Source organism: Hyla sarda, chromosome 4 (genome assembly GCF_029499605.1).
Source record: "Hyla sarda isolate aHylSar1 chromosome 4, aHylSar1.hap1, whole genome shotgun sequence".
Taxonomy (NCBI): domain Eukaryota; kingdom Metazoa; phylum Chordata; class Amphibia; order Anura; family Hylidae; genus Hyla; species Hyla sarda.
Genome location: NC_079192.1, coordinates 336,923,190 through 336,941,572, shown reverse-complemented (window position 1 = coordinate 336,941,572; position 18,383 = coordinate 336,923,190). Strand labels below are relative to the sequence as shown.

The window sequence follows — 18,383 nt, the reverse complement described above, 5'->3', positions numbered from 1 at the left end:
CAATGTAAATACTCATAATGAGGAATACCTTATACAGCAAACTATATGGGCACAAAAACAATACATATTTATTTTATTTCATCTTAAAAAAGATTTCAGACTTCACAGCCAATAAACTGTAGTCCTGAAATAAGGAAATATACTGTAAAAAATATAAGGTAAAGTATGGCATGCGTGACACTACCCTAAGTTTACCATTAGTCCATGGCACAACGGCTAAATTAGGAAATAAGTCTGGATTCTTACTACAGATTCCAGCATAATAGTAGTGTTCAGATTATTCAGTACTGAATGATAATAATTTACATGAATACATTTTATCTTTTTTCTGTAATTGAAATGCATTTCAAATATTCCCTTTATGGAGAGTGCCTGTCAACTAAAATGCTAAACAAGGTCTCAAAAAGATTAAGAAAGGTATGATACAGAAATCAAATGAAATGTTATTTCATATCATTAAAAAGTGACAGGCTAAGCTGTTGAATGGATAAAACACAGATCCAGCTATGACATCGGTAGTGTTATTATATGTTATTATAAGTCAGACGAGCAGGAGGTTACATTTTCACCTTTTACAAAGAGTCATGCTGCACAATACAATAGTTTTCCGTCTTATTAGAAAGAATCTAGCAAGAAATCTAAGAGATTTGCCTGTCTGTTTCTTTGCTGGTTGATGAACAATGCTACACACTTGCTACAAATGGTTCAAATAAGATAAAATAGAAGAAAAGATAACAAGGGACAGAAGTCATAGAATGCTATGGTCACCATTCTCAGTAGTAATGTAAATACTTGCAACAATAGCTTTATAATAATAATAATATTTTAAAAACAAAGGTTAGCTTCTAAAATAGCATCATCTGCAAAGACCATAATTTCAGGTGGACAGTTACATGATCCCTGAAAGGAACTAACTACACAATAGTTATTACCGGGTCACAAAAAAGGTGCATCTTGTATCATGAAAGGACAGCGTGGTGGATCAGTGTGAGCACTGTTACCTTGCAGCACTGGGTCCCTAGATTCAAATAGTTTTGATCAGTTGGGTTCTAAGATTTCTACCAATTGCTAAAATAAAGGGTCTAAAGCACTCCCAAGAGTGTTGTGCCCCTTCACTTCTTATTGGCACTGCCTGGTTCCCCTCAGAGGGCCCAGGAAGCTGTGATGAATTTGGAGGAAATCTACGAGCTTTTCTATGAATCCATACACTACACACTTGGCTTACCATGAAGATCTGAGCAGAAACTAGGGTAGCAGGGCTAAGCAGAGTACTTTTGGACCTTTACTTTAGCTTCTCTTCTGTAGACATAAGCTTTATTCAGCCATTTTTGGCTTGAAAAAAATTCCTCAAAAACTGTCTCCTCTTATTTGCTCACCATGATGCAGTTTTTGTGCCATTTGTTCCCCAAAAAATAATGTGTATTAGTATAAGTGTTTTTTGCACATGCATTTTTCACAACAGAAGTCATTTAATTCTTTCATGATCACCGATTTCTATTAAAGATAGTTGGGGAAAAACACTAGTTGAAATGCACACATACTCTGTACATTCAAATATGTTTTTTCTGGTGTTAATTTCAACAATTGTGGGAGGAAAAATGCTACAAAATTGGAATGAAATACTAAAGCCACAGCATGCTGGATGGTATGGTCCCCTCCCTTCATGTCCTGCTGCCTGGTCACATTAAACATACATTTCCTACCCCCTGCAGATCTGTGTATCTGTGGAGCCCTCTCCCTCCTCCCAGGCTGCTGCCTTTCCTCTGCTGTTGGAACTGAGGAAGAGGGGTGGGACAGGGAGAGAGCACAGTGCAGGCTGTGAAGACTTCTCTCCATGTGGACCCCTGGATCTTCATTTTAAAATAGGTGTGTGTGCTATATATGTGCGCATATATGTCGGGTGCCCAACAGTTGCCAAACAGTATGTCCGCCTTTAAAGCACAACTGTCACCAATTTTATAACCCCAACACTATTAACATGATAGCACTGTTAATAAGAAATGAAATTCAGCTTATACCTTTGACTGTTCTTTTACATGGTTTATTAGCCCAAAAGTCACTATAGTTTGTGGTCAAAGACACAGAGTTCCTCAGCGCACGCCCTCCTGATGCCCTGAATGTGTGCGCAGGGAACTTTAGATCACTGGCCTGATGTAAATTCACAGAGCGGGTGCACGCTCCCGCTGTCTGACACCTCTGTGCAAAGTGCTAGAGGCAGAGAGAGCGCTCGTGGAGGGAGCGAGCACTCGCTCTGTGAATACATGTCGGGACAGAGATGTTAAGTTCCCTGCACGCATGTCCAGGGCATCAGAAGCGCATTCAATGATGACCTCTGTGTCTATGACACAGCAGTCCCATTGCTGTCGTAGGGAGGATTGGCATGGCAGCGGTGGGGCATTGCGAACCCCCAGCCACGCCTATCCAACTGTTGCTGACCACAAACTAAAATGATTTTCGGGCTAATAAACCATTTAACAGAGCAACTAAAGTTATGGGTGCATTGCTTTTCTCTGCATTAACAGTACTATCATGTTAATAGTGTGTGTGGGGGGGGGGGTTAAAATTGGTGACAGTTGCGATTTTATGTTCCGGTTGCTGGTCACAACCAAAAAAAAACACGATCCTGATCATGTGGGCATCGATCACACACTAAGAACAGCAGGACAGATAATTTAAAAAAGTGCACCATCAGTAATAAAAAAGCGGATGGACTGCCGCTTGTAACTCAATCTCTGCAAACCAGCCAGCTCTGCAAACTACACCCTGTTAAAAATGATTATGCTAATTATATTTTACGCATTTACCTAAATAATGGATGTAAATAACAGTCAGTATAAGTCTCAAGTTATCCACTATTAAGAGTACAATTAAAATTTTATTGAACAATTTTTTAAACATAAAAAACTTACAATGCACTGTTCCACATTTTTATGCACAGGTTGTAAAAAAACTGAAAATTGTCATTTGTTGTGTTTGCAGCATATTTACTGAAATCAAAAGCTATTCCAACCAAACTTTTAACAACATTTTAACTTTTTAAACATTTTAACAGGTCACATTACATTTTAATATATGACCCCTTATTTGATAGCAGCTTCACAAGTCTTGCATCCATTGAATTTGTGAGTTTGACAGTTTCTGCTTGAATTTGTTTACAAGATGTCAGAATAGCCTCCCAGAGCTGCTGTTTGGATGTAAACTGCCTCCCACCCTCATAGATCTTTTGCTTGAGGATGCTCCAAAGGTTCTCAATAGGATTGAGGTTAGGGGAGGATGGAGGCCACACCATGACTTTCTCTCCTTTTAACCCCATAGCAGCCATTGATGCAGAGGTATTATTTGCAATATGAGATGGTGCATTGTCATGCATGAAGATTATTTTATTATGGAAAGTTCTTCCTTCTGTACCAGGGAAGAAAGTGGTCAGTCGTAAACTCCACATACTTTACAGAGGTCCTCTTTACACCTTCGGGGACCCTAAACAAGCCGATCATCTCTCTTCCTATGATTCGGGACCAAAACATGACTCCACCACCACCTTGCTGACGTTGCATCCTTGTTGGAACAGGATGGCCGTCCACCAACCAACGACTACTCCATCCGTCTGGATCATCCAGGGTTGCACGGCACTCATCAGTGAACAGGACTGTTTGAAAATTAGTCCATGTATTTTTCTGCCCATTGCAGCCATTTCTACTTGGGATCATTGGTTAGTGGTGGCCGAATAGAAGGTTTATGCACAATTGCAAGACTCTGGAGGACTCTACACCTTGATGTCCGTGGGACTCCAGAGGCACCAGCAGCTTCAAATATCTGTTTGCTGCAATATAATGGTATTTTAGCAGCTGCTCTCTTCATCTGAGGCATGGATCTGGCTGAAATCTTCCTCAATGTGCCTTTATCTGCACAAACCCGTCTGTGCTCTGAATGAGCCACAAATCTCTTAATAGTGTGATGATCACGCTTAAGTTTTCGTGAAATATCTAATGTTTTCATACCTCGTCCAAGGCATTTAACTTTTTCACTCTTTCTGGCAGCAGAGAGATCCTTTTTCTTCCTCATATTCCTTGAAAATGGTGCTCTGCTTAATAAAACACCCACCTTTAGTAGTTTTTCCTTAAATTGGGCTCACCTGGCAATCTAATTATCACAGGTGTCCGAGATTGTTTCCAGTGATCAAAAGAGCCCTGAGACATAATACCATCCATGAGTTAAACTGAAAAACAAAATATTGAATCTTTGTGACACAAATAGAATTTGCATAATAATTTGGAACAGGGTGTATATACAGTACAACACCAGGAGCACCATCTTTTTCTAAACCAATTTATGTTATATAGCATGTAAAAACATTTAGAAGAGAATGCCAACTACTACTACACAAAGAATACAAGCACCAGAAAGGATGTTATTTGGCAGCCCCATAGACAATAAAAAGAGCATTGGCCAGGTAGAAGTCATCCACACCATTCATTCCATGTCGATAGGGAAGAACTTAGTGAGGTGGGAAAACCTTTTTAGGGTACGTTCACATGCTCGTTACGCAATATGGGTTTTCATGATGCAGCTAATCTGCTGTGAGTATAACCTACCACTTACCGTATACGTATATATGCCGGCGTATAAGATGACTGGGCGTATAAGACGATCCCCAACTTTCCGGGCATGCTGGTAGACAGCCTTTCCGGGCATGCTGGTAGTTGTAGTTTCACAACAGCTGGAGGCACCCTGGTTTTTAGTATACATGAATTAGTTTTTACATGCTCTGGCCGGCCCCCGCCTGTAGCCCAACACAGGAGCCGGCCCGGGCAGATAATCATAAGTATTCCTATGCCGGACCCCTATACCCGGCGTATAAGACGACCCCCGACTTTACAGAAGAAAATTCGGGGTTAAAAAGTAATCTTATACGCCGGGATATATGGTAGGTGACATTATTAAAGTCCCATAAGTGAATAGTGTTGAGCGGCATAGGCCATATTCGAATTCGCGAATATTCACGAATATATGGACGAATATTTGTCATATTCGCGAATATTCGCATATTCGTAATATTCTCGTTTTATTTTCGCATATGCGAATATTCGCGTGTGCGCAAATTAACATGTGCGAAAATTTACATATACATAAATGCGCATAAATGAAAATTCGCATATGCAAAAATTAGCATATGCAAATTTTCGCATATGCGAAAATTCACACACCAGTCTCACACAGTAGTATTAGAGCTTTCTTACACCACATAAGCTGGAAGCAGAGAGGGGTGATCACTGTGATGTGTACTGTGAAAAAAAAAAAATAAATAAATAAACGAATATTCGTAATTACGAATACATAGCGCTATATTCGCGAATATTCGCGAATTCGCGAATATGCGAATAAAATTCGAATTGCGAATATTCGCGAGCAACACTATAAGTGAAGTTAGTTTATAATGTTAGATATTTTTTACTATATTCTATATGTTGCATTATAGGATTATTAAGATAACTAAAGCATTAGTCAAGAAGTCAATCACTTCTTTTAAAACTCAGGGGATTGTTAATGTTATCTTAGGTTGGTTCACGTGGCCATTCTCTCCCATCCCGCTACTCTCCCAACATTGCTTCTAAATGGACCATACTAACAAACGGATACAAAAGGATGCAAACTGATGCAAAGGGATGCCATTTTAGTGGCATCCTTTTGCATAACTTTTTAATCCATTTGTACTCTGAGCATGCTCAGAAGTAATAACGGATCAAAAACAAATTGGAAAAAACAGATGCAAACAGATGACATTAAAGACTCATCCATTTGCCATAGACTTCAATGTTAAATGAATTATATCCATTTCTGTTCGTAAAAATTTTTTGGACAGAGAAAAAAAAAATACTGCATGCAACGTCTTTTCTCCACTAATAGGAAAAAAGAGTATATTTATAATGTAGCATTGCTATAATCCCTCAACAGAATGACATATCTCAATTTAACAAGTATTCAGGATTACCAATCTGACATGAAGTCAACAAATGCCACACATATTTTACTATTTAACAGTCAAACCATGAAGCTTTTATTGAAGTGCACAAGTTAGCACAGTACAAGACAAGCAAAGGCAAAATAGCCCTATTAGGCAAAGAATGAAAATCAATACACCAATATCATGCACAAACAGCGGTGCAATAAAGAAAATTATGAGTTACAGAGACCCGAGTAAAACAACATAAGTCATAAAACAATTATATAAATACAATCGGTCTCTCCCCAATTAAACTAGAAAAAAGAAGAGGGTACAGGGCTCATTAAAACATGGACAAACAGTGGCACATGTTAGTGCAATGAGGTTACCTCAACCAGGGTTCCCAAACTGCCTCAAAGTGGTCCACAACATCTCCCCTGATAGCTTCTCAGTCAGCATAATAGTATTGACACGGTCTATAACATGTGATGCTATCAAAGTAGAGGCCTTCCATTGAGAGGCGATATAGATACGGGCCGCCAATAAAATAAGCTGACAAAGGCGAAACACACAGTATCTCATTCTAGAAGGTTACGGCCCAAGAGACAGTCCGTGGGCATCCTAGGGATGCGATAAGGGACGCAAAATACTGTCCAGCATGTATAACATTTTGTGTCCAAAGGTGGCAACTACAACAGGGCAACTCCACCATATGTGGTACATAGTACCTCTAAAATCGCACCCTCAGAAGCACAGGGGAGATACTGTGGAAAAAATAGCCTGCAAACGTTTCGGGACCATATAAACCCTGTATAGGATCTTAAAAGGGGTCCTCCGGTGGAAAACATATTTTTTTTAAATCAACTGGTGCCAGGTTAAACAGATTTGTAAATTAGAAAAAACTATGTAGGTGTGTGCAGCTCACAACTATTACGCACCGAGGTCAAACTGGGCAAGCAACTATACCTTAATTGCTAGAAAAGGAAAACCAAAAAATACAATATAGCCCGGACCTTCTAGGTGAGTATAAAATGAATATACGTGGATCGTGCTTCAATAATAATTATCATTTATTTATAAAATATAGATAAGATTTCGACACTTCTCACAGGGCCCTTGTGAGAAGAACATACATATTAAAAGGCAACCTAACAATGTATTAGGCAATAGTATTAAAACTATAAACTTGGCATAGAATAATAGAATGAAATAGCAGAGTAAGATCTGTACCATGCAAATATATTAGAGAGTTGCTCTTCTAGATATTTAGGGTAGATATGTCCCTTTTAGATACAGTAGCAAACAGTCTGTACTATTAGAAATTGTTACCGGTTTGTAAATTGTAACTCAGGCGATGGATATTGCTCCCGCAATGGCTGAGTGTCCGTGGTGTGCACAGTTCACTGTGCGGTGCTTCCAATTGTGAGCCTGGTCCAGTAGGATCTGAGCGTGGTGGCAGTCGCTGTCGGCTAAGGCGCTGGCAGGCGCCGAAGATCGTAGTGGTGTCCGGGGACTGCTGGCGCTGGCGTGCGCTGGAGTTGGTATTCCTCACCGCTTTGTTAGTTGGTAGACAGGACCATGTACTGGAGGGCTGGAAGTTCACCTCGTGGTGCCGGCGTCTGACGTCAGAGCCAGGATGGCTACACCAGGATAGTTAACCGGGATGGATCTGAACTGCTGAACCGGGTAGGTAGCAGAGTGAGAGCGCTAATGATGGTACAGTTCATGAAGGGTAACTGGCCATAAAATTTGGGCACAGTTCAAGTACTACTATGCCAGTAGATAACGACTAGACGCGTTTCAGGGTTGTATAATGTAACCCTTTCCTCAGTAGTCATGATTTGTAAATTACTTCTACTAAAAAAATCTTTATCCTTCCAGTGCTTTTAAGCAGCTGTATGCCACAGAGAAAATTCTTTTCTTTTTGAATTTCTTTTTTGTCTTGTCCACAGTGCTCTCTACTAACACCTGATTCCCGTATCAGGAACTGTCCAGAGCAGCATAGGTTTGCTATGGGGATTTTCTCTTGCTCTGGACAGCTCCTGATGTGGGCATCAGTTGTCAGCAGAGAGCACTGTGGACAAGACAAAAAAGCATACAGCTGCTTAAAATGACTGGAAGGGTAAAAAATTTTTCATAGAAGTAACTGTTTAACTTTCTGGCACCAGTTGATTTAAAAAAAAAAAAAAAATTCCACCGGAGTACCCCTTTGAGATCCTACACAGGGTTTATATGGTCCTGACACATTTGCAGGCTATTTTTCCCAAATATCTCTCTTGCACTTCCAAAGCTGTGCTTTTAGAGGTTCTATGTACCACAAATGGTGGAGTTGCCCTGTTGTAGTTGCCAATTTTTTTTTTCCACCGGAGGACCCTTTAAGAGACGTTTCCATCAGAGACATTTGCCAGCTTCCCCTACTCTTAACAGTACAACAATCTCGCCACTGATTGAACAAGAGGGAAGAGTGGAAATCACTCTCCCATGCTTCCATAAATCAAAGTTTCTTGTCTTTGGGAGGAGCATAAAAGGGGTACTCTGCTGCTAGACATCTCATCCCCTATCCAAAGGATAAGGGATAAGATGTCTGATCGTGGGGGTCCCGCTGTTGGGGCCCCCACAATCTCCTGCAACACCCGGCAATCTAAACAAACCTTGGGTTCCTGCGGCAGTGGTCGTGACTTCATGACCATTCCCCTTTGTGACATCAAGTCACTCCTCCGAGCATTCTGAACAAAGTGTTCAGAACGATGGAGCCCCTTTAATGTGGGTACAATATATGGAGAGTAGTCCCGATGCATGGATGTCGTATTCATCACACCACCCCTAGGGACCCGGGGCGTGTAAAAGGACAGAACCTGAACAACTATATAGTATTCCTCTGCAGGAAGAGCATGTCTAGAGTGGAAAGGTAAACTCGAATTGCATCTGATGCCACAAAAACAAAGAGTTCAGAATATTTTACTATTTAAATGAATCTTCATTTGCAAAATTCAGACTATCCAGTTAAAGGGGTTGTACAGTATTAGAAAAATGCTGCTTCTTTTCTGTCCACAGGTTGTGTGTAGTACTGCAGCTCAGTCTTCACTTCAATGGAAGTAAGCTGCAATACGTAAGTATTTTCTAATACTGGACAACCCCTTTAAGAGTACTTGTCCACCAAAAAATATATTTAACTGTATGTACTGGTTACACGTAACATTGTACATGTTAATATGTTTTTATAACAACAAAGTACATTAAATATTTGCATGATTTGTAAATTTGTACAAAGAACAAATAAATAATGACTTAGAAACATCCGGCGTAATTTCTATATTTGTACACAAGTAATGGAAGTCACACTTCTGCTGTCTCTGCATAATATTATCTAAATAAAAATGTAAAATATCATGTAAATCAGCACAATTTGTTTGTAGCACTTCTAATTTTTTAAATTTTCCTTCATGGTAACCTCAGCTCTGTAAATAATTCCCTGGGCCTTCTAATCAGTAATTTGGGTAAAACAGCAGCAGTGCTTGACAGGTGGATGGTATGGATTTTATGGAAAACTGGTCTTCTAGTTTATAATAATTATAAAGCCCTGTTTATGGTAATGTCAGGCAGCTTGTGGCTAGGCTCGGTAAAGAGGTTGGGCATAGAGTGACAAGTTTATATATGTGCAAAAGAACAGTGGGATAGGGCTACAAATTGCCTTACAGAGATCTGATTATATGCTTCATCCAAATTAGCATAACAAATTTGGGGTGTCTTCTCAAGGAAAAAACTATACAGTAGGTAGGTTCAATGATCTAATAAAGTGAGCAACATGTACAAAAATAAACACAAATAATGAGGCAACAAAAAAAATCATATATTGAATCACTGGTCCCCAGTATGGTACACTATCTCCTTCCTGGTCCCCAACATGACTTTCCTTTTATTATGGATGTCCAGCATGACTCTGGCCCAGATTTACTACTGTAAACCCGACCTGCTTGTGTCTGCAACAGATTTTTGGCACATAGCACCTAAAAATCCTTGCAAACCTGTCAAACTGTACAAGCGGTTGCCTGGAAAAAGGCATGTTCTCACAACCCAACCTATTTACTATTAAATTCATAGAAAATCCTGTGAATAAATGGCTGGAAATTTCCACCAAGAAAAAGCTGGTCAGAAAACTTTCCTGATCTGTGAGTCTGTGAATCCCCATAGTACATAGAGAGGAATCATGCAAGTCTGAAACCATATTCCACAACAATAAAAACCCCAAACTCTTACTAAATCAGGGCCACTTTCTTTGAGCATGGACAATCTCTTCAGACACACAGTATACAAAGATGTGTTACATACTTATTTTTATTGTGCTAGGATTTTTCCCACCCAGTTTCTTTATTACGTGTTCATTTAGGCTCCTATATATACTGTACTTTGAAAAGAACAGTCTGTGAATTTTCAGGATAATGTGCTCTACTACCAACAGCTACCATCACCACAATATGTTTTTCTCTCTCATATGAATAGTACATAGGATAGCAATACAAGATTTGTGGGGGCCAATTTATGAAATTGACAAGTTTTGACATGACAGATGTCCATAATATCCTCTAATTTATATTGTGTGGGTTGATGTATAAGCTTAGCATTGGCAGATTACACTAACAAATGAGACATCTGCTTTAATTATCTTTACATTGTAAATGTGTACATATGTCTCATACTTTATTTATTTATTATAAGTATTGCATTTTAATGTTATACATGTTTACTTTGTTACACAGATGTATCAACAATGGGTTTGTTACTTGGTTATCTTTAAAGGGGTTGTCCAGGATTAGAAAAAAAACTGCATATTTCTTGCAAAATTAGCACCACTCCTGTCCACAGGTTGTGTCTGGTATTGCAGCTCAGCTCCATTGAAGTGAATGGCACTGAGCTTCAGTACTACACAAAACCTGGGGATAGTAATGGTGCTGTTTTGCAAGAAAGGGCAGAGTTTTTCTAATCCTGGACAGCCCTTTTAATAGCCTACCTGAATGTCTACATGCCTTCAAAATGTAGAAAAAGGTAGATTTACTACTGTACATGAACCAAAGTTTTTGACATCATTTGTACCCACGTAATGGTTTACATGTCTTGTGGACACTGCTCTACCCTACCCAATAAGGACTAAGGGGAAGCTGTATCAAAACCTGTGCAGAGGAAAAGTTGTCTGTAGCAACTAGTCCGATTGGTAATTTTAAGTTCCAGAGGCCTTTTAAAAAAAAAAATAGAAGAAGCAATCTGATCCAATTTTCCTCTGCACAGGTTTTTGATAAATCTCCCACCCCCATGGCTTAGTAGAAAGGGTTGTGGTTTTGATAAAAGGAATGTGGCTTATGATACAACAGTGGGCACCATAAGATTCTGGTGTAGGATTCTGAAACAGTTTGCTAATATTTAACATGTTTACAGTTTACAGACAGTAGGATACACTTTGATGAATCTGGGGCATTCATAGAATGCCTAGTCTAAGTTAACGCTGTCTAAGAATAAGCAGTTTTTGTAAGTCTGGGTCACCCTGTCCAACCTAGCACGAGTAAAACATCAATGCATTACTACAGTTACATTACGAGGTGCATTTGTATGTGGGTTTCTACTATGTTAGCTATGTTATATTATTAATTGAGAAAAGTATGTCTGCAAAGTTACCCAGTGATTACTGTTGTTCAATACCAGTTCTCGAAGACCAGCAAGATACAGCAAATTGTCATCTGCAACATAAAACAAATATAGATATCTAGACAATATTGGGCCAGAATTATCAATTTGCCTAAAATCCAAGCCGTCTGGTTTTACCCTAAACAACTAATCACAGCTCATATCTTAAAGGGGTATTCCGGCTTTAGACACATTATAAGACACATTTAAAAGATGTCTGATCGTGGGGGGGATGGCCCACGGATGTCTGAATGTGGTGGGCCCCTCCCGATCAGAGAGCTTGGGGATAAAAGGGGATAAAATGTCCAAAGCCGGAGTACCCCTTTAATGGTAAAATAAAGGATGAGCTGTGATTGTTTGTTATTGATAAACCAGACAGTGTGGGTTTTAGATTCTTGTACAGTACACCATGGGAAGGGCAATGCAAAAGCCTTAACCCCTTAAGGACTCAGCCCATTTTCACCTTAAAGGGATTATACAGGAAAAAACTTTTTTTTATATATCAACTGGCTCCAGAAAGTTAAACAGATTTGTAAATTACTTCTATTAAAAAAATCTTAATCCTTTCAGTAATCCTCTAAGTGCTCTCTGATGACACGTGTCTCGGGAACCGCCCAGTTTAGAAGAGATTTGCTATGGGGATTTGCTTCTAAACTGGGCGGTTCCGGAGACACGTGTCATCAGAGAGCACTTAGACAGAAAAGAACAACCTTAACTTCAGAAGCTCATAAGTACTGAAAGGATTAAGATTTTTTTAATAGAAGTAATTTACAAATCTGTTTAACTTTCTGGACAGTTGATATATATATAAAAAAAAGTATTTTCCTGGATAACCCCTTTAACCCCTTAACGACGCAGGACGTATATTTACGTCCTGCGCCGGCTCCCGCGATATGAAGCGGGATCGCGCCGCGATCCCGCATCATATCGCGTCGGTCCCGGCGCTAATCAACGGCCGGGACCCGCGGCTAATACCACACATCACCGATCGCGGCGATGTGCGGTATTAACCCTTTAGAAGCGGCGGTCAAAGCTGACCGCCGCTTCTAAAGTGAAACTGAAAGTATCCCGGCTGCTCAGTCGGGCTGTTCGGGACCGCCGCGGTGAAATCGCGGCGTCCCGAACAGCTGATCGGACACCGGGAGGGCTCTTACCTGCCTCCTCGGTGTCCGATCGACGAATGACTGCTCCGTGCCTGAGATCCAGGCAGGAGCAGTCAACCGCCGATAATGCTGATCACAGGCGTGTTAATACACGCCTGTGATCAGGATGAGCGATCAGTGTGTGCAGTGTTATAGGTCCCTATGGGACCTATAACACTGCAAAAAAAAAGTAAAAGAAAAGTGTTAATAAAGGTAATTTAACCCCTTCCCTAATAAAAGTTTGAATCACCCCCCTTTTCCCATAAAAAAAATAAAACAGTGTAAAAAAATAAATAAATAAACATATGTGGTATTGCCGCATGCGTAAATGTCCGAACTATAAAAATATATCATTAATTAAGCCGTACGGTCAATGGCGTACGCGCAAAAAAATTCCAAAGTCCAAAAAAGCGTATTTTGGTCACTTTTTATAACATTAAAAAATGAATAAAAAGTGATCAAAAAGTCCGATCAAAACAAAATCATACCCATAAAAACTTCAGATCACGGCGCAAAAAATGAGTCCTCATACCGCCCCGTACGTGGAAAAATAAAAAAGTTATAGGGGTCAGAAGATGACATTTTTAAACGTATACATTTTCCTGCATGTAGTTATGATTTTTTCCAGAAGTGCGACAAAATCAAACCTATATAAGTAGGGTATAATTTTAACCGTATGGACCTACAGAATAATGATAAGGTGTAATTTTTACCGAAATATGCACTGCGTAGAAACGGAAGCCCCCAAAAGTTACAAAACAGCGTTCTTTTTTCGATTTTGTCGCACAATGATTTTTTTTTCCGTTTCGCCGTGCATTTTTGGGTAAAATGACTAATGTCACTGCAAAGTAGAATTGGCGACGCAAAAAATAAGCCATAATATGGATTTTTAGGTGGAAAATTTAAAGGGTTATGATTTTTAAAAGGTAAGGAGGAAAAAACGAAAGTGCAAAAACGGAAAAACCCTGAGTCCTTAAGGGGTTAAGGAATAAAAACAATTTTCATTTTTGCTCTTTCGTTTTTTCCTCTTCAGCTTCTAAAAATCATAACAAGTTAAATTTTGCACCTACAGACCCATGTAAGGGCTTGTTTTTTGTGTCACCAATTGTACTTTGTAATGACATTACTTATTTCATAACATAATCTGTGGTGAATCAAAAGAAAATTATTTGTGGGGTGAAATGAAAAAAAAAACACCATTTTGCTAATTTTTAGGGCTTCTGTTTCTACGCAGTGCACTTTTTGATAAAATTGGAACCTTATCTTTATTCTGTTGGTCCATACAGTTACTGCGATACTCAGTTTATGCAGGTTTTAATTTATTTTACTACTTTAAAAAAATTATAACTATATGCACCAAAATTAGTATGTTTAAAATTGTCATCTTCTGACCCCTGTCATTTTTCCGCGTATGAGGCTATATGAGGGCTCATGTTTTGCATGTGGTCTGTAGTTTTTATCACTACCATTTTCGTTTTGATTGGACTTTTTGATTGCTTTTTATTAATATTTTTATGGTATATGAAGTGACCAGAAATTTACTATTTTGAACTTTGGTATTTTTCTACGTGTACGCCATCAACCGTGCGGTTTAGGTAACCTTAAATTTTAATAGTTCGGACATTTACGCACACGGCGGTACCACATATGTTTTTTCTATTACATTATTTGAATAAAAAAAAAACAGGAAAAGCGTAGTGATTCAAACTTTTATTGGGGGGGCTTATTCACATGTATTCTCTATTTTTTAACACTTTTTACTTTTATTTTTTGCCCCCACAGGGGGCTATACCATGCAAACTTTTGACTGCATAAACTGATCAATGCTATGTCATAGCATAGCATTGGTCAGTGTTATTGGTGCAGTAGATTGCCAGGAGGCAGGTGAGGAAACTCCTGTCATCCAGTAAGCTGATCGGGATATTGAGATTCTGTTGTGATAGTCCTGATCAGCTCCACTGAGCTGCCGGGATAGTCTTCTTTCACTTTAGACACCGCATTCAACTTTGATCACAATCAACTTTGAACTACTGATAGAAGTTGGGACCCATGGGGTTTAAAGCGTTCTCCGGTAGGGAGAAAGGTTTAAACCCCTTTAACGGGACTCAGGACATACAGGTACGCCCTGAGTCCTTAAGAACTCTGGAATGGGGGCGTACGTGTACGCCCTGCATCCTTAACTGGTTATGTTATTTCTTGTTGAGATTTGTTGATAAAACGTCAAACTAAGCTGACTTATTTTTGGAAGATAACAGTCTGCAAAAATTTGCTACAATTATTAGTTGTTATTAAATTGCACACTATGAAGGATGCTTTGGGTTAAACTGTCCACTTCTTCAACTTTAATCTAACGTGTATAGATTCCTTTCAGCACCATTGATCTCGTAATCATGAAGGCCTCAGACTAACAATATGTTTCACATAAAGTCACATTCAGAATGGGAAAGAACATCATTTTTACTAACAACAATGCTTTTTTTTTTATAGAAACTAAATATAGGAGAATGGATAGAGAAATCAGATACAATTTACATTTATGAAGAGATGCAATTGTATAACCTTATAGTGGGGGCTTTCCTTCTTAATAATTTCAACTAAGAAATGTTTTAGCTAAACTAAAACACATTATGGAAGTTAGAGAATGAAATTAAATTCAGATAATCAAACTCACAACTGTGGCTATGATAAGTAGCCCCTACTAATCCCCTTTAAAAGTGTTTCAACAAGCTCAATAAATTCCAAATTACTTTTTGTTACATTTGGGTTTGTGTTCGTAAACACTTGAATAAATAAGGCTCTTTGTTAACTCCAACAAGTAATTATGAAATGCAATTAAAAATTCAAATTATGGTAATAGGCCAGAGAAAAATGACTGAAAGATTTTGTGCCAATTACTGGTTGAAATGGATCAAAATTAGACCGTGGGGTATGTTTGCTTTTCCACAATTCACTCTTTAAAAGCATCATAAAAGCATGATTGTTAGCCGCTATTAAAAATTACTTTAAAATAATTTAAACAGTTTTAGAAGAAAACTGACTTTCAATGGGATAAAATGATTTTTTTTTTATATTAACATAATGGATATAAAAATATTTCCTGTAGTACAAGGATTAAGATTGTAGTGGCCGTAGAGCCACTGTAGTGGCTCTCAATGATATATACAGCCTGAAAGAAGCATTCCTGGATTTTTTTTTTTTTGCTTATATAGTGCAGCATATGCTATTATTAGAGAATAATCTTGAGTTTCTTGTTTATGCCCTGTTTAAGCGGGTATGCCATGCATGATTTCTCAACCATACTGCCTCCAATTCTATCATTGAAATTATTTTCTAAAGCAGCCTAAATATTTTATAAATCCTCTAGCTTTGCAGAGAGGGGTGGTAGAGTCTCATTACTGCCCCTGGTGATCTAATTACCTGGCTAGACTCCAGATAAATAGAGTCTTAAGTCATATCATGTGCAGTTTTTATGTATTTTCTTTTTTAAAGTAAATGTTTTAGAGAAATGTTGCCATAAAGAGAAAATGGTTTGACCTATAATCCCCACTTAGATGTTTTATGAAGATTGGATTCTTCTGGCTATATTTACATGTTGCATTTTTTCCAGATTTTTTTTTGCTTTTTTAGCTTCTTTGTTTTTGGTGCAATTTTTCAACAATGCAGCAAAAATACAACATTGTGTGCAAATGCAGTAAAATATTGCAATTTTTCAGCAATTTCTGCAGGACACGCTGTTTCTCACATGACCCAGTTACAGTATTGAAACATATGGATGTAGCTGTGCTGGAATGAAACAGATGGCCCTGTAGAACTAGAGATAGAACGTGCACAGCATCAGCAAAAACACCCTAAACAAAGCAGAGTGCTTCTTGAAGTTTAAACATGGCCTGATATACCGGTATATATAAAACGTTATTGTATTTAAACAATTACAGGATGCAGGTAATTAACCATCAGCCTCCATCCAAAATACTAATGAATTCCCAGATTCAACAGGTTTCTTATTCCTTGTATGATGTATAGATTCTACTAGTAGAAGTGTGTATGTGCTGTTCCAACAAATTGGCTCTTGTTTGCTTTTAAATAAACTGTAATGGGAATAAGAGCTTGAAATGTTCATCCTACAGATTGAAGCCCAGTGAACTTTCCCCCCTTACCCTTGACTCTCTTTTTCACTGATTCATATTCCACCTTTCATGTAAGACTAGAAAGAGTCTAATAATGAACCAGAAGAATATAAGAGTTTTCTCTATGATTATCAGATCCTCTAAATTGATTTCTGTCATTTGCAGCTTTTTCACAAACAGCATGGTATGGGTGTAAACAGGTCACCACTTATGTGTGCGTAATGGTAGGAGCAGATTGTCTACCCAATTATAAGAGGGGGGGGGGGTCTGAATGGTTTTATAGAAGGCTCTTAAGAAACATATCATTCCTCGCTCACATTATCATCACTTCACCGAGACTTAAGTACACATGTAACATTTTCTATTTTAAATTTTTCCCCATCATGAGTGGAAAAGGAAAGTGGCATTTTATCTTGGTATCATAATGAGGATATAGCTCTGTGCATGAAAGGCGAGTATTTACCTATGGTTAAAGCACTGGCTGCTGGAGAAAATGAAATTCTATTGCACGTAGCATCATTCTTTAGAAGCAACTTTTTTTTGTAAGATTGTCACATAGAAGAAAACTGTAAGAATCAATGAGCTGGTTACAATGTAACGCCATCTATTAGCATATACTCTTTCTTTGTGTGAACTTCTATAATATAACTGCTATGTTTTTTGCCCATCTATTTGTTTAGTTTATACTTTCCCAAACAAATTATAGGTAAGAATGAAATAACCGGGGTGAGAAGGCCCAGATTGCATGACACCGGGGCACCTAAAACTGTCACATTATAAAATGTACAGGATGCTGAGGATAAAAAGATCCATTGACATTGTTTTGCTAATAAAAATAAGAAGTTAACAAGTACATTTTGAAAGTGAATGTAAAAAAAAAATAGCAGCAGTACCAGAAAAACGGAGCTCATAAACCTTAGATGGGGCCTGTCACTATGCAAAACACTTACATGTAATAGAATATAGCTCACCACCAATAGAATATTGGTCACCACTAGAGATTCTCATTCAAGCTTGCCATTGACCTGTCCTGATTGTTCTGCAGCCTGGGTACCGGCAGTAAGAAGCAGTGATATCCAATAAGTATGCTGTGCCTGTCCAGCTCTAGATGTGCTTACAGCATGTAAATGATGTGAATAGGTACAAAGAAAGGAGGGGAGAACAATAGTGAGCAGTGATTGGACGTAGGGGTGTACGTGCTTTCGCAACACAGCCCTGCACAGTATAGTGAGGAGGAAGGAGTTCAGAGATGGCATGTGAAGGAAACGTCATCACTGCCTAGAGGATAGTCCCCTCCATGCAAGACAATGAAAAGTCTGTGAGTAGAATAGAAGGGGTGCTTACAGGAATTCTAGTGAGCAATGCAACAGGAAACAACAGCGACAACATCAACATGTGTGTTAGCCTCTTTTTTTATTTTTGTTTTTTTTGGTTGCTAACAGGTACACATTAAAACCTGCTAGGTTATCAAGTAAAAACTTATATTGACGCCTATCT

The 18,383-nt window shown here is 38.6% G+C and overlaps 1 protein-coding gene and 1 long non-coding RNA gene across 13 annotated transcripts in view; one reads left to right on the top strand and one right to left on the bottom strand.

Annotated features, from left to right (window-relative positions):
* TENM2 (teneurin transmembrane protein 2) overlaps window positions 1-18,383 on the bottom strand; it is a 2,592,228-nt gene that overhangs the window by 795,687 nt on the left and 1,778,158 nt on the right. The gene's annotated exons all lie outside the window — the stretch shown is intronic.
* LOC130369634 (uncharacterized) overlaps window positions 8,690-18,383 on the top strand; it is a 55,892-nt gene continuing 46,198 nt past the window's right edge. Inside the window, exon 1 of the long non-coding RNA XR_008843070.1 lies at window positions 8,690-8,849. This is a non-coding gene — a long non-coding RNA (uncharacterized LOC130369634). The remainder of the gene's footprint in view (window positions 8,850-18,383) is intronic.